At 45.6% G+C, this 22,550-nt stretch overlaps 1 long non-coding RNA gene across 1 annotated transcript; it reads right to left on the bottom strand.

Annotated features, from left to right (window-relative positions):
- Window positions 1-437: 437 nt before the first annotated feature.
- LOC138267349 (uncharacterized) lies at window positions 438-2,278 on the bottom strand. The gene is made up of 3 exons (XR_011199779.1): window positions 2,190-2,278; window positions 2,020-2,076; window positions 438-921 (listed from the first exon to the last, which is right to left on the bottom strand). It is a non-coding gene; the product is annotated as an uncharacterized lncRNA (long non-coding RNA).
- Window positions 2,279-22,550: the final 20,272 nt, after the last annotated feature.

The following is a 22,550-nucleotide window of genomic DNA, read 5'->3' as shown; positions in this document are numbered from 1 at the left end:
CAAGAAAAAAGGGCCATATTTATGGCCTAGTGGTGCAACGTAGCACAGCAACTCACCTTGCTGCGCTGTGCTGCATCACAATGAAAGGGCAGGAATACACCATACTTATCTGAATACGGCGCATTCCTGTTCTTTCCCCAGTACACAATGGATTGCCTAGCGCCAACACAGGCACCCTTGCCCCATGGTGCAAGTGTGCCTCCGTTGCATGCAAGTTTGTTTTTGAGCAGAAAGGGCAGCTTCACCTTCCTGAACAAAAACAATCCACTGAAGCGTTTACTTCTTTCTATGTGTGCTGCAGAATGCCTAAGAAGACCCACCCAAAACCTTTTAATATAAAACTGTTTCTCTTACATTTTTCTCTGTAGCTGATATGTTTTAATCTTGCATAATTTAAATATAGGGTCTGGACATAAAATGTGGTTTTTCAAGTGACATGGATGAAAAGCCCTGATTTTAATAAAGACACTGAGGCGAGTGTTATCACACTTCTTACAAAGCGATGTCTGTCATTACAATGCATGTCTTTATATCAAATGCATTTTCAATAAATGCATTTACCACATGTAGCACACTTCGCATTTGCACACGTGGACAATATTAAAACAAAACAAATTCTCTAAAGTTTAAGTAATTGAAATATATTACATATCTTCAAAAATATTAACAATCATACAATTCAAATACTGTAATTCACTCCCGAACTTAATATCCTCCTAATGTATAGGTTCCAAGGTATATAGTCCATTATTCAACAAAGCTTAAGTTCATTTTGAATTCCACTCCAAAGTCCGAAAGTATTATCCATAAGTCCAATATGTATTTCCTACGTGATTGATCCCAAAAGTTACCAATTCAATCCATCGTCGTCGTCAACACGTGTTTCATCCGGGGAGTACCCCTGGATTTCATCAGGATCTCCTATAATAACATTTCCATGAATAATGTTACCAAATATGACTACTACGTAACAATTTGAATTATAAACCGATCATATTGTGACCTGATAAATTACTTAGCAGTGGGAACCTGAATAATACCTATCACCATTAATTGTGAGACAAATCCATACTGACAATCCAGAATTTCAAAACAAAACATTATGGGGGTCATTACGACCCTGGCGGTCGGAGACCGCCAGGGCTAAAGTGGCATCCGTACCGCCAACAGGCTGGTGGTACGGAGACCCATATTATGACCACGGCGGTAGCGCCGCGGTCGCACCGCCGAGGCCGGCGGTTTCCCGCCGTTTTAGCCCCGGCGGTGATAATCCGCCAGGGCAGCACTGCAAGCAGCGCTGCCCTGGGGATTATGACTCCCCTACCGCCAGCCTGTTTTTGGCGGTTTGCACCACCAGGAAGAGGCTGGCGGTAAGAGGAGTCCTGGGGCCCCTGGGGGCCCCTGCACTGCCCATGCCACTGGCATGGGCAGTGCAGGGGCCCCCTAACAGGGCCCCGTGCAGCTTTTCACTGTCTGCATAGCAGACAGTGAAAAGCGCGACGGGTGCTACTGCACCCGTCGCACGGGCGCAACACCGCTGGCTCCATTAGGAGCCAGCTCCTATGTTGCGGCCGCATCACCGCTGGGCCGGCGGCCGTAAACTAGGTTTGCGCCCGCCGGCCCAGCGGGGATGTTGTAATGGGGACCGCGGGAGTGCGGCCGCATTGGCGGCCGTACGGCAGTTACAGCTTTGCGGGCGGCGGTGTGATATAGATATCCAATCCATGTATATATACATGCACATCCCATAAACAGAACACCGTGCTCGTAATGTGTTTCTAAAGACCAAATACAATCCCTTATAAACCCAAATGTGTAATCCATGATCTCAAATAAATTATACCTTTAATTTATAATTAATTGGTAAAATACGCTTATTAGTGCTCCCTATGATTTCATAGTCTTTGATATGTCCAGCTGAAAAACAGGTAAATTATCATGTATATTAGGTGATGAATTGCCCTTCCCGAAACTAACATAAACTGTTATTGTTATGGTATACATGTTTATTACACTTACCCAATTTATCTGTGTCCTCAATTAACGTCCAAATGTATATTAATAATCTCTCTATTCCTGTGAAAATCGTTTGAAAATATAGTATTTTAGACTCCTTATTCCTTACACAAAATCACCCACACGATGTTGTGCCCAAAACACTGCAATTTCCCCATATTGCATTTGCTTACCGGCTGATATGATTCCACCCGAGCGAGTACGCTTCCAATTATTAAAGCCTAGGCTCTATGACCTCAATCTATTTAAGCGTCTCTCTTTGTGATAGAAAGAGAGAACGGACTATACACACTACCGTCTCCACTTCCGAGATGGTAGAAATTGAAAATGGACTAAGTTACTATGGTTATACCCCGGCAAGTACGCTTTCATATTTACAAACCGAAGCTCTATAACCTCGATCTACTCCAGCGTCTCTCTTTGTAGTAAAAAGAGAGAACGGATTACAGACGCTACCTTCTCTACTTACAAAGTAGTATGAATTAAAAGCGGACTATGTTGCTCCCTATCGGGACTCCGAGGATGTCTATATTTATATTTCTTAGCTCCAATTACATAACGGACACTATCACTAGAATAAATTAGTATCTCTGGTAGATGCAAAAGATGGAAGCAGACCTTGTCTGTCCCTTATATTATACAATATTAGTTAAATGAGAGACACATTACACGTGCCTTCACAAGTATATCTTCCAAATCGTATAACAAGCTCCAATTTTATCCAACATTGCAGGGCAATTCCCTCCTATCCCTAAGTACCCTATAACGTGAAATCATAACCCCTAAGCTCTATCACTATGTTACAAAAGATAGAATTTTTTTTTTACTTGTACTTGGGCAACATTACTTGACTCTATATCCCTAAATATGCACTCTCATGTATTGGGCTATTTGTCCCCCAAAAAGTATTCCATTTCGTAATCAGTATTAAGGCCCCGTTTCACCGCTCTTAATCTCATAATCCATCTAGATTTTCTTCATATATATATGTGTGTGTGTGGCCGAAACGCGTTGGGAGGAGGACCAGCTTGTTTCTCTCAATATATTTTTGAATTGTCCGTTTTGTGTCTTGATTTTCTATCCTGATGGGTGAGAAAGTTTGATAATATATATATATATATATATATATATATATATATATCTATCAGTGTCTGTGCCAGCCAACAAACGCACAGTATAAGTGGGCAGGACAGCCATGTAGCTAATCTTATATATATATTAATTTAAAAAACAAAGGTTACAGGGACGTTATAGTTAGGCTCACATTTTAAATGTACAAAAACATACAAATTCACTGGTTATAGTTAGAGTTATCTCAAGTAACTATAACTCATTTCTTAAGGTAACTATAACTCACACCCTCGCCATGCACAGTTTTTATCAAAAAATGTACTGCAAATATTACATTGATATTATCGATGATGTTATCAAAGATGTCATGAGTGCCGTAATTTTTGGGGTAATTAGCAGTGTATGGTGAGAGTGCGTGTTATAGTTACCTTGGGGCACGAGTTATAGTTACTTGAGAACTCTATAACAGGTGAATTTCTGTGGTTTTGTATGTTTAAAATGTGAGTCTAACTATAACATTCCTGTAACCTTTGTTTTTTTTAAAGTGAACTTCTATGTTTTTTAAAATTCTATTTCCTAACCATAACGTCCCTATAACCTTTGTTTTTTTCAGTGAATTTCTATGTTTTTCTTTAACATAAAGTAATTTTCATTACTATACGCTAATCCAACCACCACCACACACTTTGGCCGTGAACAGCGAAGGTTGGCTGTAGAGCTTGCAGCCAACCTCCATAACAACCAAACACCACCCTGCGCACAGCCTTTGGTTGTGCGCAGGGGGTGTTGGCCACAGGGCCTGGCATGTGGAGAGTCCCTGTTGCCAACCCCTATACCAATCAAACCCCATATGACCTCCCCAGGCCAGACTCGGGCACCAGGACCCCATCCCCTGTGGAGCAGCCTAAATTATTTTCTTTTTTGGGGAGGTCCACGCAGCATCCCTACCCAGGCAGATCTCAGCCCTGGAGACCCCTTCCTCTGAAGCCCCCCCCCAGTCCTAGCTGACTCCCAACCTCCTGCAGGAACCAGCATTGCTGTCACAGAGGGGAGCTGCTAAAACAGCTCCCTCTCTGTGACAACAATGTTTACTCTGTCTCCCTGCCTGCATCTCCGCGGGCAGAGAGACAGAGGAAACCACTACTTGCAGCAAGGGAGAATTGTTTGACAGCTGTCCTTCGCTGTGAGCAGAGTGTTTGATGTGCCTTGGCAGCAGCTGTAAAATTGCAGCCAAGTCACAGCAAACAGCTATTTCCTGGGGGTGGCCTCCCCAGGACATAGTAGGAGCCAGTCTTAGAGGGTGGTGGTCCCCAGGGCCCCTAATGGCTCTTTGAGGGGGTCCTCCTCCAACAATCTATTTAGCCCCAGGGAGGTGGTGGTCCCTGGGACTGCGGGGGGGTATGCGGGCCCTGCACATAATTACTTAAATGCCCTGTGGAGGTGGTGGTCCTCGGGGCAGTGGGGGGCCAGGTAGTCCCCCGCATTGAATTCGTTATTAGCACTGGGGAGGTGGCGGTCCCCGGGATGCGAGGGGGGGCCAGACGACCCCACTGCACCCTATTTGATGAAAGCCCTGGGGCGGTGGTGGTCACCGGGGCTGCGGTGGGGGCCCCACTCAATTATTTTTCTATTAGCCCCGGGACTGTGGGGGAGCCGGGTGTCCCTCCCACATTAAAATAGCAATGCCCCCAGTACTTGGTCCACCCGGAGCTTCAGCATTATCAAGCGCAGGAGCCTGTGCTTTTTGTTTTTGAACTTTCGCCGGATCTGACGCAAATCGTGCTGAAAATTAAAAAAACAAATGCTTTTTAGCTCTGGGTGCGGCCCTCTGGGACCCCAGCACCAGAGATAAGGGGTCAGGGTGTCCCTACCCTGGCCCCCTTGTTTTAAATGTTTTTTTGTGGGACTCGGCTGAAGCCAGGTCCTAGATTGGCAGCCAATCAGAGCTCTGCATTTGCTGTGCACAAGCTCCTAATCTTCGCAAAGGTGTCACTCAGATATACCAATTCTTTCCCCTTTAATATCTCAAAAACTACTGAACGTATTTACACCAAATAAGCGAAAGCACAATCCGCTAAATTTGGTGTAATTCCATCCAGTGGTTCGGGCTGTAGTTGTGTTCAAAGGTCCTATGGGACTTAACATGGGAAACACAACTTTTTTAACTCCCCTTTTTCTCAGCCCCCGCTTGTCGGACCACCTTGAAATTTTCCGTGCGCAACAAGAATTACCGCCTCACTTTGTTTGGAAATTTCATGAAAATCCGTCAAACAGTGACCTTGATATAGCAAGTCAAAGAACGCTTTTTCTATGGAAACATGGTACTAACTATAACTAACTAGTGGCGACCACCACTAGGTAATATTTATATGTGAATACACACACATACCTACATATATTTGCGTATTCACTGAAAAACACAAAGGCTAAAAGGTCCTTATCATTAGGTGAAAATGTCAGTTAAAACATATTGTTTTAAATCAACAAAACCATTGAAATTTACCAGTTGTGGTTATCTCAGGGAATTATAACTTGCGCTCTAAGGTAACCATATTTATTTTGTGGGGCCACTGGGGGAGCCCCAGGGTCCCTGCATCCCCACTGGGTCCTATGCCAGCACCCATCATGGATGCTGGAGAGAGCTGGCAATTAAAAAAAATGTATAATACAGGGGAGGGGGGCATTCAACCCCAATTCTCAAACCTTTAGGCCCTGGGGACCCCATCCACCGGGCTGATTTCTTTAATTAAGAGGAAGAGAGCATGCTGCCCCTCTCCCCAAACCTCTGTGGGCCCTGGGGACCTCACCCAATTGGGTTGTTATTTTAAAGGAGAGAGGAGGATATGACCCCCCCATTCGCTGAGTTAATAGAGGCCCCTGGGCCAAAACATATATTTAAAGAGGAGGGGGCATGTAGTCCTCCTTCCTGGGCCACTGTGGGCCCCTGGGACCCCATCCCCAGGGGCCTGAGGAGTGTGGGGCATGCAGCCCCCTCACTGAGCCTCTGGTTGTCCCAGGGAGCCCCGTCCCCAGGGGCCTTTTGTGGGTGCCCACCTGGACACTACAAAACACTATGGGGGTCATTACAACATTGGCGGGCTGTAACCGCCGTGCGGCCGCCAATGCGGCTACACTCCCGCGGTCCCCATTACAACATCCCCGCTGGGCCGGCGGGCGCAAACCTAGTTTACGCCCGCCGGCCCAGCGGGGATGCGGCCGCAACATAGGAGCCGGCTCCTAATGGAGCCGGCGGTGTTGCGGCCGTGCGACGGGTGCAGTAGCACCCGTCGCGCATTTCACTGTCTGCTATGCAGACAGTGAAAAGCAGCACGGGGCCCTGTTAGGGGGCCCCTGCACTGCCCATGCCAGTGGCATGGGCAGTGCAGGGGCCACCAGGGGCCCCAGGACTCCTCTTACCGCCAGCCTCTTCCTGGTGGTGCAAACCGCCAGAAACAGGCTGGCGGTAGGGGAGTCATAATCCCCAGGGCAGCGCTGCCCTGGCGGATTATCACCGCCGGGGCCAAAACGGTGGGAAACCGCCGGCCCCGGCGGTGCGACCTCGGCGCTAACGCGGCGGTCAAAATATAGGTCTCCGTACCGCCAGCCTGTTGGCGGTACGGACGCCACTTTAGCACTGGCGGTCTCAGACCGCCAGGGTCATAATGACCCCCTATGTTCGGGGCTGCAGGAGAACCCCCGGGACCTCTGCAGCCCTGCCAGCTATTCTGTCCGAACGGCTCACCTGAATTCCAGGCATTCTGATGGGACGATGACAATTCCCCGATGAGGACTAAAGTGACCGCGATGAAGTGTACATTGGCTTCTCGCAAGTCCTCAAGGGGCAGGGGGTTTTGGGAAGAGAAAAAGAGAAAATACCAGCTTCTGCTTCGTGGACTGCAGAGTCTGACTGCTGGACCCTGGACTATGTGTCGTCTTGGGCGTCAGGGCTTCTGATTTCTCAAAATGCTGGGTTCTTGGTTTTTAGGATTTTGGGCTGCAAAATAAATACTTCATTAATACATTGAACTTGCCTAAACTATTGTACATTGCACAGTGTCAGTTATTGTTGACAAATTGTGCATATGTTTCTATAAGGCTGAACAAGTCTCTTTCTCACTTTACAATACTTTCAGAGTCTCTGAAGTAATGTCCAAACTAAAAACCAATCAACTTTACTAAAGGGCTTCTTTGTGTACTGCCGTAATCTCTTGCCAGTAATAGTTTTGATACACTTGCTCTATTTCAAATCTCCTGATTCTCAGGGGAGCGCTTGTTACAGGAAATATGTATTTCCTTAATGTCTGTTTAGCGGTATCTTGGATTCCCACTCAAACAATAAATCACGCTAGTTCTTATTATCATAAATTATTTAAAAGACAGAGCTCTGTTTTGTTTCATTCAAGCGAACAATCTTTCTTTACCTTGAAATTAAGTTACTTGCTTGAAAATTTCAGAAGAACCCATACTGGGTTTTTTCACCTTTCTTATTTTCTCTCTTTTACAGGAAATAAAGGATCATCAACAGAAGACAGAAGACTCCGCAGGAAGCCAACCTGAGGGCGAGGATCACCAGAACACGACTGGAGGCTGTTCAGAGGACGAGAAATGCTGGAACTCAACTGGAAGCTGTTTGGAGAACGAGGAACACTGGAACTCGACTGGGGGCAGGCTGGAGACCAAAGAACTTGACTTGCTCTGGAACTCAACTGGAGGCAGGCTGGAGGACAAGGAACTTGACTTGACTGGAAAAAGGTGAGCAGAGCAATAGGTATGAAGTCAAGCAAAGCGTCAGGCTCACAAGCATCCTTAAATAATCAAAGGTGTACAAGTGCCTTCCGACAGTTGATTGCTTGTTAAGCAAATGAATTACCCTCCTGAATGTGGCACATGTTCAATACAGATCACATTGTGAAGAGCACATGTTTTGGCAGTTACAGTTGGAGCCGGTGGAAAGGCAGTTGGTTGCTTGTTAAGAAAATGAGCAATTATCCTCCTGATTGTGGCACATTGTGAAGAGCACATGTTTTAGAAGTGACAGTTAGAGCAGGTGCAATACAATGTGAATAATCATCAAGCATTGGTTATAATAAATGAGACATTTCGCAAGCATTGGTTATTGCAAACTTGATATTCAAGGATACAGTGAATATACCCAAATAAGTCTGAATGTAGCAAGCAACAGTATCTTACTGTAATCGAGCTCTTAGATGTGCTAGTGTACCCACCAAATGTCCATCCAGGATGCATTGGTGCTGGCATTGCTTCCACTTGGCGGGAGCAAGTGTTTTTCACTGTTCCCACCATGAGGGAATAATCTGAGTTTCCCGGCCCACAAGGTCACAGGCAGGAAAACAAATATCCACTCCCACCCAGCAGGAGGAATTTTAAAGCTCTTGCCGGGTGGGAGTAGACATGCCTTCAATCAAGGGCTCCTGCACGCAGACATACTACTGTGTCACGGAGTAGGCTTCCAAGGACACAGTAAGGGCCAGATTTACTAGGCCCTATTGCCTCCTTTTGCCACATTCGTAATTTTTCTATGCTAATGTGGCTCAATGTGGCAAAAGTCACTGGGCCATATTTACAACCCCTTGTGCCACTCTATGCTTGCACCAGACGTAATGTATACAAGGGGGGCATTCCAGCATTAGAAGGCCCACAAAAATGGTGCAATTAAATCTACAAGATTTCATTGTGCCATTTTTGGCATCATTTTTAACGCCTGCTCAAAGCACCACAATTGCAGCAAAAATGTTGACACTGTTGACCTAACATGCACCCATGGTATATGTGTCCCCTCCACTTCCTTTTTAAAGGTGGCTCCAGTGGATAGATTTCCTGGAGCATTTTTAGGCTTGGAAGGAGGCTGCCTCCAGTCGAGTTCCTCCTTTTTTCATATTTTCATATTTTACCACAGAAGGTTGGGTCCCTGGGCCTTTTCAGTCTGGGGAGGTGACCGCACACACCCCAAAACCTATGTCGTCCTGGGGATGAGGTCCCTGGGCCTCTACAATGCTTGGGGAGGAAGGCCATGAGCCCCTCTCCCCTAAATATCCCCTAAATATCTAATACTGCCTTTCCTACCAGTCCCCGGTCCACCCAGGGGATATTATTTTTGTAGCAGCGAAGCCCACCCTTTTTTTGCCACAGATTCATGGATCCTCTGTGACAAAAGCTTTGTGGCAACATTTTAAAAAAAAGCATTTTTGTCCCCTGGGGGTGCCCTCAGGGACCTCTCACCCCTGCACCAGGCCTAGGGGGGCAGTGTATCCCTACCCTGCCCATTAAATCAATTTTTAATGTTTTTTTCAAGACAAGACCTAAGATGGCTGCCACCAATCAGATCTCCTCTGCCCCCACGGAACCTCCACGGGGTAGAATATACAATTTTTCTGAACGTTAATTACTCAAAATATTACTGAATGAATTTACACCACATAACAAAAAGCACATTTTTGGGACTAAGCTCTTGCTTTCTGACACATTTGGTGTAATTCCGTTCACCAATTTATGCAGCATCTATGCGCAATTGTTCTATGGAATAATGAACTGGGAAAACACATTTGGGACCCCTGCTTTTCTCAGCCCCTGAGTGATAGAGTGCCCCAGAACTTTCCAGAAAGCTGAGGTGGATGAGGCTTTTCTGGAGCTTTTTGTGAAAATTCAACAAATGGAGCCAAAGTTAATAGGAAAAATAATTCTTATGGAAACACTATCTATCTATCTATCTATCTATCTATCTATCTATCTATCTATCTATCTATCTATCTATCTATCTATCTATCTATCTATCTATTTGTATATGTGTGTGTGTGTGTGTGTACATATATGTATGTATGGTTATGTATATATAATAAAAACAAAGGTGACAGAGACATTATAGTGATGTAATATCTGGAGAAATTAGCAGTGCATGGTGAGAGCAGGCTCAAGCAGGAGACGGTGAGTTCCCACAATAGCTGACGCGTTTTGGCAGAAGCCTTCAAAGGGCCATATATATGTATGTATATATATATATATATATATATATATATATAAATATGTGTGTGTGTGTGTGTGTGAATGAATGAGGGGATACTTTATCAGTTATATGAGAATGATGATTAGATGGTAATATTGTAATTTTTATGAGCAAGCACACTTCATAGCAATTTCGAAAGGAGTAAAAATCAAAACAATTACAACGTTTATAAAGTTAGAAGGTGCTGGAAAGTGAAAGGCATTATATAAAGAGCTGGAGAAAATGTGTTATAACATGTTCAAAGGGGATGTAGTTGCTTCATTGTACTTCACAGAAATTTGAATAAGAATAAAAATGGCATTGGAATTAAGACATAGGAAGAAGTAAATTATACGATCTAGTTCAATGTTTTTAATTGACATGGTAAAGGTACTACACTGTGTGAACACTTTTTAAAAAGGAGACCATCGACAATGTAAAACTCTATGGTCCAGTCAAAGGCATAACGCCGAAACGAGTCTACTAGAATAATCCTAGTCCCCTTCCCCTTGCACTAATTGCACTTTATGGAGGAATTAATTGAATGAAAAAAAAACGAAGTTAAAAATCAAGGATGAGTCCGCAGTGTAAGGTTACAGGGACGTTATTGTTAGGTTCCGAATGTACTCGTACAAAACCATAGAAATTCAGCAGTTATAGTTAGAGATATTTCATGTAACTATAACTCGCGCCCTTGCCTTGCACATTTTTCTTATCAATAATGTTACTGCAAACATTGCAGTGATATCAAAGATGCCATTCAAGATCTCATCAATTACATATTATGTGGAGTAATTAGCTGTGCATGGCGAAGGCGCGAGATATGGTTACCTCAGGGCACAGATCAGACACAAGGACCAGGTTTGCCCTGGTGGAAAGGTTAGCAGTCAGGGTTAGGGAAGTGACCCTTTCCACAGGAAACTTATATGGAGAAAAAGTGGTTATTGACAAGTCCTGGACAAGGCACGTGTGAGAAAAGGGCTATTTTTGACATGGTTAGCCCCCACTTTTTGCCTGATGTATGATGTAGCCTAGAAATTGTAGTGCCCAGGGACCTTGCTAACCAGGTTCCCTGGGCCAGGGCTCTTTCCCTAAAACTTTTGTGATGCATTTGTACAATTGGATACACCTTTAGCTATCACTAAAAGTCCCTAGTAAAAAATATTTAGGTACCCAGGGCATGGGGTACTATGGGTAGGTCCCTGAGGGTAGCAGCATTGATTGTGCCACATCCTAGGGCCATGCATCCCGATGCCCCCAGCACTGCCATCGCAGACTGGATGTACTGGTGCAAACCTAAAACACAAACTCAACATGGCACACTGCCTGTGTGCCCTGTTCGTCATACACAGCATTTACTATGGGCAAGACACCCCTCTGGCAGGCCTTTCAGCCCTAAGGCAGGGTGCACCATATTATATGTCAGGGCATAGCTGCATGAGCAATATGCCCCCACTGTGTCCTTGCCAAGCCTGGTACATAGTGAGTGAACAGAGTAGCCATTTTTATACATGTGGTGGACACTGGTCAACATGAGTTTCCCAGCTAAATGATGTCCGCTCTGAACCCTAGATTGTTTGGTATCAAACAACTCAGAATGATAAATCCAAACTGGTATCAGTGTTGGATTTATCTCTAAATGTACCCAGGGGTCACCTTAGAGGCGCCACCTATAAAAGCTAACTACTCTGGTATGGTTGCTGACTGGTTCTATGCAGCCTGCCACCTCCAGACACCCAATCTACAAACCTTGGAGGAGAGGTCTGTCTCTCTGGTTTGTAGAATAATGCCCTTCCTAGGTGGAGGTGCTAACACCCTCTCCCTCAGGAATGTGCACTGCCCTGGTGGCGAGCTTCAAAGGGCTTACCACCTTTTAAATTCAACCTCCAGGCCTGATGCTAGCAGCAGGTGGTCATCCCATTTGCAAACCCACACTTTTGGTGGGAGCATAGGTGGGAAACTACACAAAGGGTAGGATGAGTGGTCCCACCTGGCATGCACCACCCCCAAGATATTGCCTGTGAGGTGGACATTTCATTTTCCTCCATTTTAGATGGAAGGAAAATAGCCAGACAGGGTTAGGGAAGTGACCCTTTACACAGGAAGTGGTCACTGTAGTGGGTGTAGCCACCCAAAGGTAGGTGTTCCATTGGACACTACCAGGTTCCTCCTAAAACACCCACTGAATTCAGTATTTAGTAGGCACCCCTAGACCAGATAATCAGATCTGAAGGACACAAAGAAGACTAGCACAAAGAAGATCCAAGGCACGAGAACTGTGGACCTGCTGCACAAAGAAAAGGTGCCAAACCCAGCCTGCTACACCCAGGACCCAACAATCACTGCTGTGGAGCTTCTGGGCAACTGCACTGTCCTCAAGAACTGCAGAGGACCTCCAGGCTTCACCAATCACCCAAGAATTCCCTCCAGAGTGGAGGTACCACTCTGCAACAAAGAAGAAACCAGCAACCCAGTGGGGGTCACTTCACTGGCCAGTCACTAACTCCTGAACTGGGAGTCGCACCTGGACTCGCAACACACCGAAGACCACAAGGACCAACCCTGCAAGTGTGACAAGTTTAGTGGCATGGCACCCTCCAGCAGTCAGACTGTGCCAATACCCTGGGTCAGCTGATGTCAGACATCAAGAAAACCAGCCTGCCCATGGCTGAAAAAGGACCAAGAAGAAGGCTGAGTTGAGTGATTTCAGAAACACTCTGTATCTCCTGCCAGAGTGTCCCTGTTGACCTACAAACAACCCTTGAATTGACTTACCTCCAGCTCCCAGGGGCATCTTTGCGCACAGCTCCTGGCTCACCGATTCGCTCTGCACCCGGCTGCCCTGTGCCCTGCAGCGAAGAAGCTGCTGTGCCCTAAGGGTCCCTCACCCCTTGCAACCCTGACACTCGAAGGGGACTCCAAGGAACTACCTCTAAACTTACCTGCACAGATCTTTTCCAAGTGGTTGCCCCGCAGTGGCCCTGCACCAGCTTCAGAGACCTTTCACCACTGCTCCCGCCAGAACTGGGAGCCGCTAGAACTTCTCCAGCTGGAACAGTGTGCCCACTGACAACCTCGTCCAACCTGCAAAAGAAGAACTGTGTGATTTTATATTAATTTTAAAAGGTGACTTTCCATTCATTCCTGTGGTTCGTAATTACGCACAAAAATACTTTTTTTATTAAACTTCAAAAATCTTCAAAAATCCATACCTCAAAAAGTACTTAACCAATTTTGCTAATCTTGGTCTTAAAAAATAGTAAAAATCTGAAGAATTTTTATAAATTGGTTTTGAGTTATTCTTTTAATTGTGTGAGTGGCAAGATTGATACTGTGAGTACAACAAATGCTTTGCACTTCTCCAGGATTGGCCTAACTGCTCAACCAAGCTACCTTAAAAATTAGAGCATTAGGTGATCTAGTTTTTACCTCTGTAAACCAATGTGTGGTTGCTTGGACCCCCTGCACAGTGCACCTTGCTTTGCACACTACATAGAGGGCAAGCCTCCTACAGCATGCTGGATCCACAGCAGGGCTTGACAACCACAGGTTTCTGAAGAGTGGGGTAACAGCTTGGTCATCAATGAACAGGAGAAGGCTTCAAGTAGGCGAACTCTGAAGTCTGTGCCCAGGAAGACCTAGACATCGGCAGATTGCTGCTCTTTTTCAGTCCCAATGAACCCCTCTATGTTTAAACTTAGAAACTTTTCTTCAAGCCAACTCTGCTTCAGCCAGGAAAACTACTCCAGATGCGGCTTCAATGGGTATCCCAGTCTTCATTGGCTCTTCAGGCAGAAAGTTGCAAAAACTTCCTAAGTCCCAGCCTTTGCAGTGCAGACAGGAGGAGTACACTACAACACAGCTAAGGATCCAGAACCTGTAGGGCAACACTAGGACTCACTCCAGCAGGGACAGCAGCAGAGTCCAGGGATAGTCCAGTTGGTACTGATTAGCTGGACAGTTGCAGGTAAAGTCCTCTGGAAGCTTGTTGCGTCTCTTTAGCTCAAAGAGGAGGAAAGCCAACTGACCCTTAGAGTCACTTCTAGGCTCCTGGATTCAAGGTAAGCAGGTCCAGTCTCTCTTCAAGTTTTAAACAGTCCTTCTTCTGATCTTCACAGATCCAAGAGTGTTCTGAGGGGAGGTCAGTGGGGTCCACTTTTATACTTAGTGCCAATGTGTGCGTGTAGTGCAAGCCTTTGTTCATCCCCTAAACCAGTTCTGGTAAGTTCCTCTACCTCCAATGTGTTTGAGGCCAGCCTGACTAGAGAGACAAAGGGGGCCGGTTAGGTGTGAGATTCATCTGCCAGTGACAAGGTAACGTCCTTTGAAGCTCGGGAAGGGGCTGAGTAAAGACCCCTTGCCCATCCTGCCAATTGAGGACCACAAGCGTCATTGTCCACTCTCTGGGAGCAATACACATCTCAACACAGTGGAGCCAACAAGGGGCAGGTGACAACTGGACACTGGCAAAAAAGCCTTTTGCTTTTTAGCAGGGAAATGACAACTTTAGAAAAGTGTCACTTTCAAAATAGCAATATCAAATTTGACTTGACCATTAAGTTGGATTTTAAATCGCTATTAAAATGAGTCCCTAATTCTTTTTTTCTAACTGCTCCCAAACTTAAATTAAGCATTATACATTGTTATAATGTCATACACCTAACTTAAGTGTGACTTATAGGTAGTAAAAAGGAAGCTTTCAGGCTTTCAAAAACAGTGCTTTGCCAGGTTGAAAGGGCAATTTCAACTCCACACCGAAGCTGCAATGGCAGGCCTGGAGACATGATTTACAGTGCTACTTTAGTGGGTTGCACAATAAGTGCTGCAGCATTTATTTACAGGCCATGGGTACAGGTATTACCATCTACTAGGGACCTGTAAGTAAATTAAATGTACCAATTAAATGTATGCCAATTGTAACATGTTTGAAAGGGAAAGCACAAAACTCTACCACTAGTTAACAGGTATAAGGTGTGCAGAGTCCTAATGGTCAACAAACGTGTACAGTAAAAGAAGGTAAAATATCTGGGATGCCCCTGTAAAAAAGTCAAATTTCCCACGCTTTCACAATGTACTTCAAGAGAGCAGACAACTTTAATTCACAGGTGAAATGTTCAGGGACCTGAAGTGTTCACATCAGAGTACTTACACTGAGCCTAATACAACTCTTTAGGAAGACAAATAGCCCCAATGGCATTCTAAGAACAAAAGCTATCCCTGTTCACAGCAAATGGCTGACACATTTGATTTGTTCATCTAGTATGAATGACAGTGTGGTACAAATGCGAATAATCCAGATAAAGGTAGTCTCAAAATGGGATGTTAGACTGTATTGGGTCATTCCCTGTGGATGTTGCTTGTGACAAATTTTTGGTTCTAGTGGTGCTAAGAGAATTAAGAATTTATTTCTGTGATGTGTAATGTAAAATAATATACTGTAGGCACATGTAGCTGTTGAGATGAAGTGGCATGATACGATGCATTCCTATCCTTTCCTTTCGCTGGCGCACAATGTGCTACCTTGCACCAATGCAGGCACCCTTGCACCAAGGTGCAAGGCTACCTGCCTTGCAGGCAGGATTACGTTTGTGCAGAATGGGGCATCTTTCTGCACAAAACAATTCTCAGAGGTGTTTTCCTCTTTCTTAGTGTGCTACATTGTGAAGCACACTTAGAAAGAAGAAACAACGAGGAGAAATGAACATATTGCTCGATGTTGTGCCTCCCATAGGGAGATGTAGTATTTTGACACATTCCCAATTTTACCAGTGTTGATAAATCTGGAAACATACCAAAAACCTTGGGTGTTTGCATGGGAACATCCATGCTCCACCCATGGAAAGCCTCCCTGGGGCAAGAGCACAAGGCAGCGATGTGCACTTGGATATGTCTTGCATATTTCTTTCCTTGTCAAACACCCCTCCTAAGAACCTCAACCAGACCCTCCATATTATTGGTATGCTGCAGAACCCTGATGATCTGGATAGAAATCCCTCTTTTAACTTACCCGACCAGTACTGCTCTGTAACCTCACATTCCTTTATTGAAGATAGACACCTCCATCAAAACATCTGTTTTGACCCCTGTTTCAGAACCATATTCCTCCTTCATCTGTAGCATGGCATTCAGAGGCCACCCATTGCCTACTGCTGGTTGGCTTGATGATTACTCTTATTTGCTTGCTTTTTATTAGTCCCTTTCCAAAGGCTTTCCTCCCAGTTCCTGTGTTTATCCCTTCCCTGGAGTATGGACACATTCCTGTGGCCTTCCAGTGTTCGTTTTTTCAGGTGCTACTTTTATTTTTGTTGTTTAAGCACTGTATAAGAGTATGTATGTTTTCCAGATATCTCCCTCATGTACTACTCCCCCCTCTGTGTTCCTCCCCCTTTCCCTCCCATTCACTCTCCATTGTCTGTGTGCTGTCCCAGCTGCTCCTACCACATTCTATTGCCCCTCCAGCCCACCCTCTGTTGTCTCTGTCCTTGCCCCAGCTCCTCCATCCCACTCTCCATTGTCAGTGTGCTTGCCCCAAACCCACCCATCCGTCCTCCATTGTCCATGTGGTTGCACCACCCACTCCAGCTCGCCCTCCGTTGTCCGTTAAGTACCCTCTCGTCCACTCTGTTGTCCGCGTACTTCCCCAACCCCTGTTGCCCACTGTCTGTTATCCGTATGTGTCCATCTGCCCATCCCATCTACCCTACATTTTTCATGAGCGTGCCCTAGCCCCTCCTGCCCACCCACTGTTGTCCATGTGCTTCCCCATCCCCTCTCACCTGTTCTCTCACCTCACTCATGTCCTTCTCTCCAGAACTCCCTCCCCCCATGTTACCTTGTCCCCCAGCCCATTCCCCTGTTTGGGGAATGAATTGGGGGATGAGGATACACAGGAGGAAGGCAGGAGTGAAGGATGGAGGTGGTGGGAGAGGAAAGGCAAGAGGAGATGAGGGAGCACTTGGCTAAAAATAATAATAAAAAATTACTTTCATGTGGCCATTTCTTTTTTAAAATTATTTTAGCCATGCTGCACAACAACCATGCTGTTGCACAGCATGGCTGCAAATCATTACCAAAGAAAATAGCTCTAATAGGTGTGACCTGTTGGCTTTGGCAATGCTTGTTTACTATTGATTCCTCTGATATAATCACAAATATTTCTTGCAGCCACCACAAATGTGTGTTATCTCTCATACCTTGCAAAACACATATAAGGCATCTTACAAGTTAGAAATTGCTCTGATTTGCAGAATGTGGGCCACGTTTTTAGCTATCTGATTCGCTAATGGGGTTATTTTTAGGTCTGGTGTTAACCAAGACCTTTTGATTTAAAAAAATATATATGTACAATATACTTATTTAAAGGGGCTTTCAGACAGCTTCTTCGTCCATGGTCTGTCATTCAAATTTTGCTTCCACCCTCTACGGCATACATCATGGGAAAGGGTGTCAGCCCCTTTCAGGCACTGGATAACTTCACTCTTTCACAAGGAGCAAATCCACACACAAGCGAGTTCTTATCTATGTCAATGATTTTGTTATTCATTTATTACTTTGATGTTGCTTATGTGTTTCGAAACTGACGTGACAAGGCCACAAGGCCACCATGGCTGCAGCAGGAGCCGCATTTACTTTGGATTCCACAGCAGTTTCCAGAGTGAAGGCCACCAGCACTGAGCTGCTTTTTCATCAAGATGGCTGTCATAGCTTATGAGAGCTCAGTGCATTTTGAGGTGCCAGTCACCAATACAAGCGGCACCACAAGTGGTGGGAGGTTGGAGCTCAGCAGCAATCGTGCTTGCTGGAGAGACGATCTTGCTCCACAAACAGAGGTGAGTGTGGCCACCTCCGAGGAGTCGGGTAGGCATGCATCCATAGTGGCTGCAGAGTGAGTTTTTTTTGCTGGTGGTGGCAGGTGGTGGTTCTATGCTGGTGACGCGGGTGATTGGATTTACTAGAACACAAGGGAGGAACCTGAGAGAGAACTTGAAAATTCAAAATTAAGGATCTACGCTTTTGACCCTACTGAGTCCCGACAGACTGGCAACTTGACCCTAGCTGAAGGAACCATGTTGGTCTTTTTTCACTCACCTCATGAACCAGGAGCTACTCCAATAGAAGGAGGGTAGCTTTTGCTATTTAAAAGGTGTTATTGATGAAGGATGAAAATATGATGCATTCTTACTAGAACTGAGGGTTTTGCTGGGGTTTTGTGTGGTAAAGCCCAGGCAACGGTCTGGATTAGAGGCAGTCTGTCTCTGAGGTATTCTAGCTACTCCTTCAGGGTATCATGAGAAAGCTGCATGCAAAGGCTAATAATGTAGCTTGTGCCTCGAACTCTACTCCCATCCTATCTCAGAGAGTGAAAGGACATGCTATCCAAGCTAAGTCCATGGGTGCTTGGGCTAGCCGTAGCCTCCAGTTGAGACTGGAATCCACTATGGCTGAAACTGAGGGGGGTCTGTTCTTCTAGCAAGTTGGGAACAGAGGCTGTTATGTCACATAGATCTGAAGATGTTGCAAATCCCCCTATAAGGACTCAGTTTGAAGCATCATGTAACAATGAGCCACAAATGAAAACTGAGGCGGGGTGGATCTGAATCATACTAAAACTAAGACTATCCCCTATTTACAAAAGGAAGATTGCTGGCAACTGGGCCTCTGATTTCACAACTGATGGGGATAGAAAATCCAGTGGAGACTGCGGCACCCCCATGTTGGTAATTCAGCAATCTGTTTGTGAGCCTTTGGCACAGACGTCTATACAGAGTTTGGTCTCAGAGACTGAGATGGTCATTTCGACTTTGGCGGTCTTTGCCTAAGACTGCCAAAGTCAGGGGTACCAGACCACCATATTTCGAGTACTGAAGGATTTCCGATGCAATTTGGGCAGAAATCCTCCAGTAGTCATGCTGGCGGTCGGAGGTGTTGGGGCAGTTCCACTACCGGCCCGCCCCACCATTAGGACACCGCCCACCGTATTACAACCTGTAATACGGCCAGGAGGTGTCCTCATGGTGGGGCGCTGCTTGCAGTGGGTGCGCAGGGTCCCGTCACCTCAGGGAGCAGCACCTCGTCGGACGAGGTAAGTGTCCTCCGCAAGGGGAGGGGGATGGGGGTGTGAATGGGTGTGTGTGAGTGTGTGTATGTGTTTCACGAATGGGGTTTGGAATGGTAGAGTTTGTGCATGCATGCGTGTGTGTCTCTGTGTAAATGTGGTGATGGTGATGCGTGTGTGGGTGAATGTGAATGCTGGGACAGGGTGCATGTGTGCATGTATGTAGACAGGGGTGGGGGTTGTGTGTGTATGTATGCGTGTCAATGGCGGGTGAATGTAGTGAGTGTGTGTGCGAGTGGGGCTGTTGTGAGTGCAAGTGAGTGTATTTCAGGGTGCAGGTGGATGCATGTATGCGGGAGGTTGGGGGGTTCACTACTGGGAGCGGGGAGGTAGGGTGTGGGAATGTTGTAAGGTAAGGGGAGGTGGGGGGCACTTCGGTAGATGGTGGGGTGGAGGAGTCATCTACCAGCAACAGGAATGCAATTTCCTGTCACCGGTAGCCTTTCCACCAGGGATTTTGTGGTGGTGCTACTGTCACGAAATCCCTGGCTGAAAGGGGACTTGTGATACTGCCAGCGGTTTTGGGTGGCCCGCCAGGTCGGAGATGCTCACCTCTGGCCCGGCGGGTCCAACCGCCCTGTCAGTAGGAACGGGTAAGTGGCAGTTTGGCACAGGCCTAACCGCCACACTCGTGATCTGGTGGTCTTCCCTGCCACCCTGGCGACGGTCAAAACACCGCTGACGGCGTGGCGGTCAGGTTACTGCCTTACTCGTAATGAAAGGCTGAGTCTAATGAAATACAAATTCAAATCCCACCCAAGGTAACCATGGAGCTACCGGCCCCTGACCATCTAGATCGGATCCATGAACAAGAACAGGGGCAGCAGTTGCAGTAGTCACAGCAGGGGAAGGGGGTATCAAGATTCTGAGGACCAACACGTCAAGGCAATGCTTGATATGATCTTGTCCAAGATTAAGGACTTTAAAGTCTCACAGGCTCTCGAGATTGCTGTGCTACATAAGAGGTTGTCCAATATCAAAAAGAAAATATGGTGCAGCTTCCAAGAAGACTTAAGGAGGCGGAGGCTAGGATATCAGATTTAGAAGACAAAGTTATAGTGATTCAGAAAACAGTTGCCCACGTGGAGAAACAAAAGAGCCATCTGGAATATAAGACTGACAAATTTGAAAATCATTACCGGCGCACTAATTTGCGCATTACAGGGGTCCCAGAAGGTTGCTAAGGATAGCAGGTACTTCAATGGGTGGACTCTTACATCAAAGCCAATGTTTTGCCTGATTTAGCTCGGGATCTAACTATAACAAGGGCTCATAGAGTCCCAGTCCAAAGCCCCTCCAGCGTGAAATACCCTCATACTATTTTGGTTAATTTCTCTGATTCTTAAGTAAAGGAATGCATACCTCACTGTTACATCTTTTCGGACATGTCAGCAGCTTTAGCGCGTCATCAAAGGGACTTTGGCAAAATGCTTGATCTGTTCAGAGCACAGGGAGCACAGGCTTCTATAATACGACAATCTAAGTTGAATGTCTTTGCAAAAGGGCAATTTTATTTGTTTACCACCCTCAGGGATGCTCAGGTGTTTTTAAAAAAAAATTACGAATCAAAAGTGAAAATATTTGAATTGAATTGTATAATATTGAATCATGTTTGAGGGGATATAATGGTCCGTTTTGTTTTTTTCCTTTCTTTTTAGTGGGGAAGGGGCCTGTATTTCAGAGTCAGGTGGGCAGACAGGTGCAACGTCATGACCCCCTTATTTTTTGGGTGTGAGAGGGGGTAATGTGGATATTTCCCCCTGCGGTTGGACTAGGGTGGCTTTCAGGGTCAACTGGGTTTTTTGGGGTGGGTTTCAGGGTGGTGGGGAGCACATGAAGTAAACACGGGAGCAGAATCAAAGTAGGGTTAGAGATGCCTTCTGCTAGGTTTCTAAATATTTTGGTCACCTGCGAATTCTATGCATATAATGACACTACAGATTAAGTTTCTCTCTTGCAATGTGAATGGTATCACCAACAGGCATAAATGGGGTGGGCTGATGAGATGGCTGATTTTGCTTCCCTCAAGGTACTGTTTTTACAGGAGACCCTCCTTAAGAACAATTCCCCAGGGATTTGTGTTCCTAAACTTTTCTCTCATGCATATTTTGTTTCAGGAAGATTAGCAGAAAGAGGGGTTGCTATTTTTTGGGGGAGTAGGATTGGTTGGTCAGTAAGCAAGTTCATTAGGCACCCATGAGGCAGATGGCTTTGGGTGAAGGCGGCTGCAAACTGCTGTCCTCTTAATTAAGTGAACTATTATGGTCCCGTCACTGATGAGATTGAGGCACTTTTGTAGATTTTCAAATTGGTAGTGGGGTCTGAGGGCCTGATAATTTTGGGTGGGGATTTTATTTTATACAGGATCTGGCACTGGATACTTCTAATGTGACTAAAGAGAAGTCAAAGCCTCAGACAAAATGGGTGATTCATAGTTTTAAGCAAGACTTTCACTTAATTGACCCTTGGCGCTGTGATCATCCAGCGTCTTTACATTTTACCTGTTTTCCACACCTGTTCCATACTGTCTCAAGATTGGATTTTGTTTTTAAATCTCCCAATCGATTAGCAGAGTAGGTTCAGGTAGTTGAGTGAATGCCTTTTCTGACCTTTCAGTGCCAACAATTAGAAGGGAAAGGCCCAGGTGGCAGCTGGACCCGTCCCTCCTTTCCAATCAGGAATGGGTGGATAATATGAGGAAATTCATTGAAGACTTTTTCTGGTTGAATCGTGATACAGCTTCACCTTTTGCAGTTTGGGAGCGTTTAAGGTCACAGCTCTGGGGCAGATTAAAGCATATAAAGCTAATTAGAATAAGCAGTGGGGACCCGTATGGTGGTGGAATTGCAGGCCACTGTCAAATCAACCCAGCTGGTGCACAGCAGGCTTTCCTTGGCTAGTGTTCATTTACAGAAGGCCAAGCAGAACTACTTTTTTTCATTTTGGAGGAGGTAACCAACTCTAAAGCTTATCATCAGTAGGTCTACGAAGAGAGACAGCAGAGAGGCAAGAGGCCTCTTTAGTTGATCAGATAGAGAATCATCCTACTCAAAGGATACTTTCCGAAAAAAAAGAGGCATCTCAAGTCTTTTATCCAACATTATGGTTTTTTGTGTGAAACCCGGTATTCGATCCCGCAAGCTTCCATTCATTGTGATTTTGAATCTTTAATGTTACCTCAGCTTCCAAAAGCAATGGCGGAGAAAATGACAGCCAAAGTAAAGGAAACAGAGGTTCACAAAGTTATCTTAAAATTGCCTAATGGGAAGGCGTGCGGAAATGATGGATTTCCAGCAGAATTTAAGAAAGTGTTTATTCTGGAACTTATACCTTTTTTAACCGACCTGT

The sequence above is a fragment of the Pleurodeles waltl genome, chromosome 12, assembly GCF_031143425.1.
Source record: "Pleurodeles waltl isolate 20211129_DDA chromosome 12, aPleWal1.hap1.20221129, whole genome shotgun sequence".
In the NCBI taxonomy this organism is placed as follows: Eukaryota; Metazoa; Chordata; class Amphibia; order Caudata; family Salamandridae; genus Pleurodeles; species Pleurodeles waltl.
The sequence above is the reverse complement of the archived record's forward strand: the minus strand, read 5'-3'. Positions and strand labels throughout refer to the sequence as shown.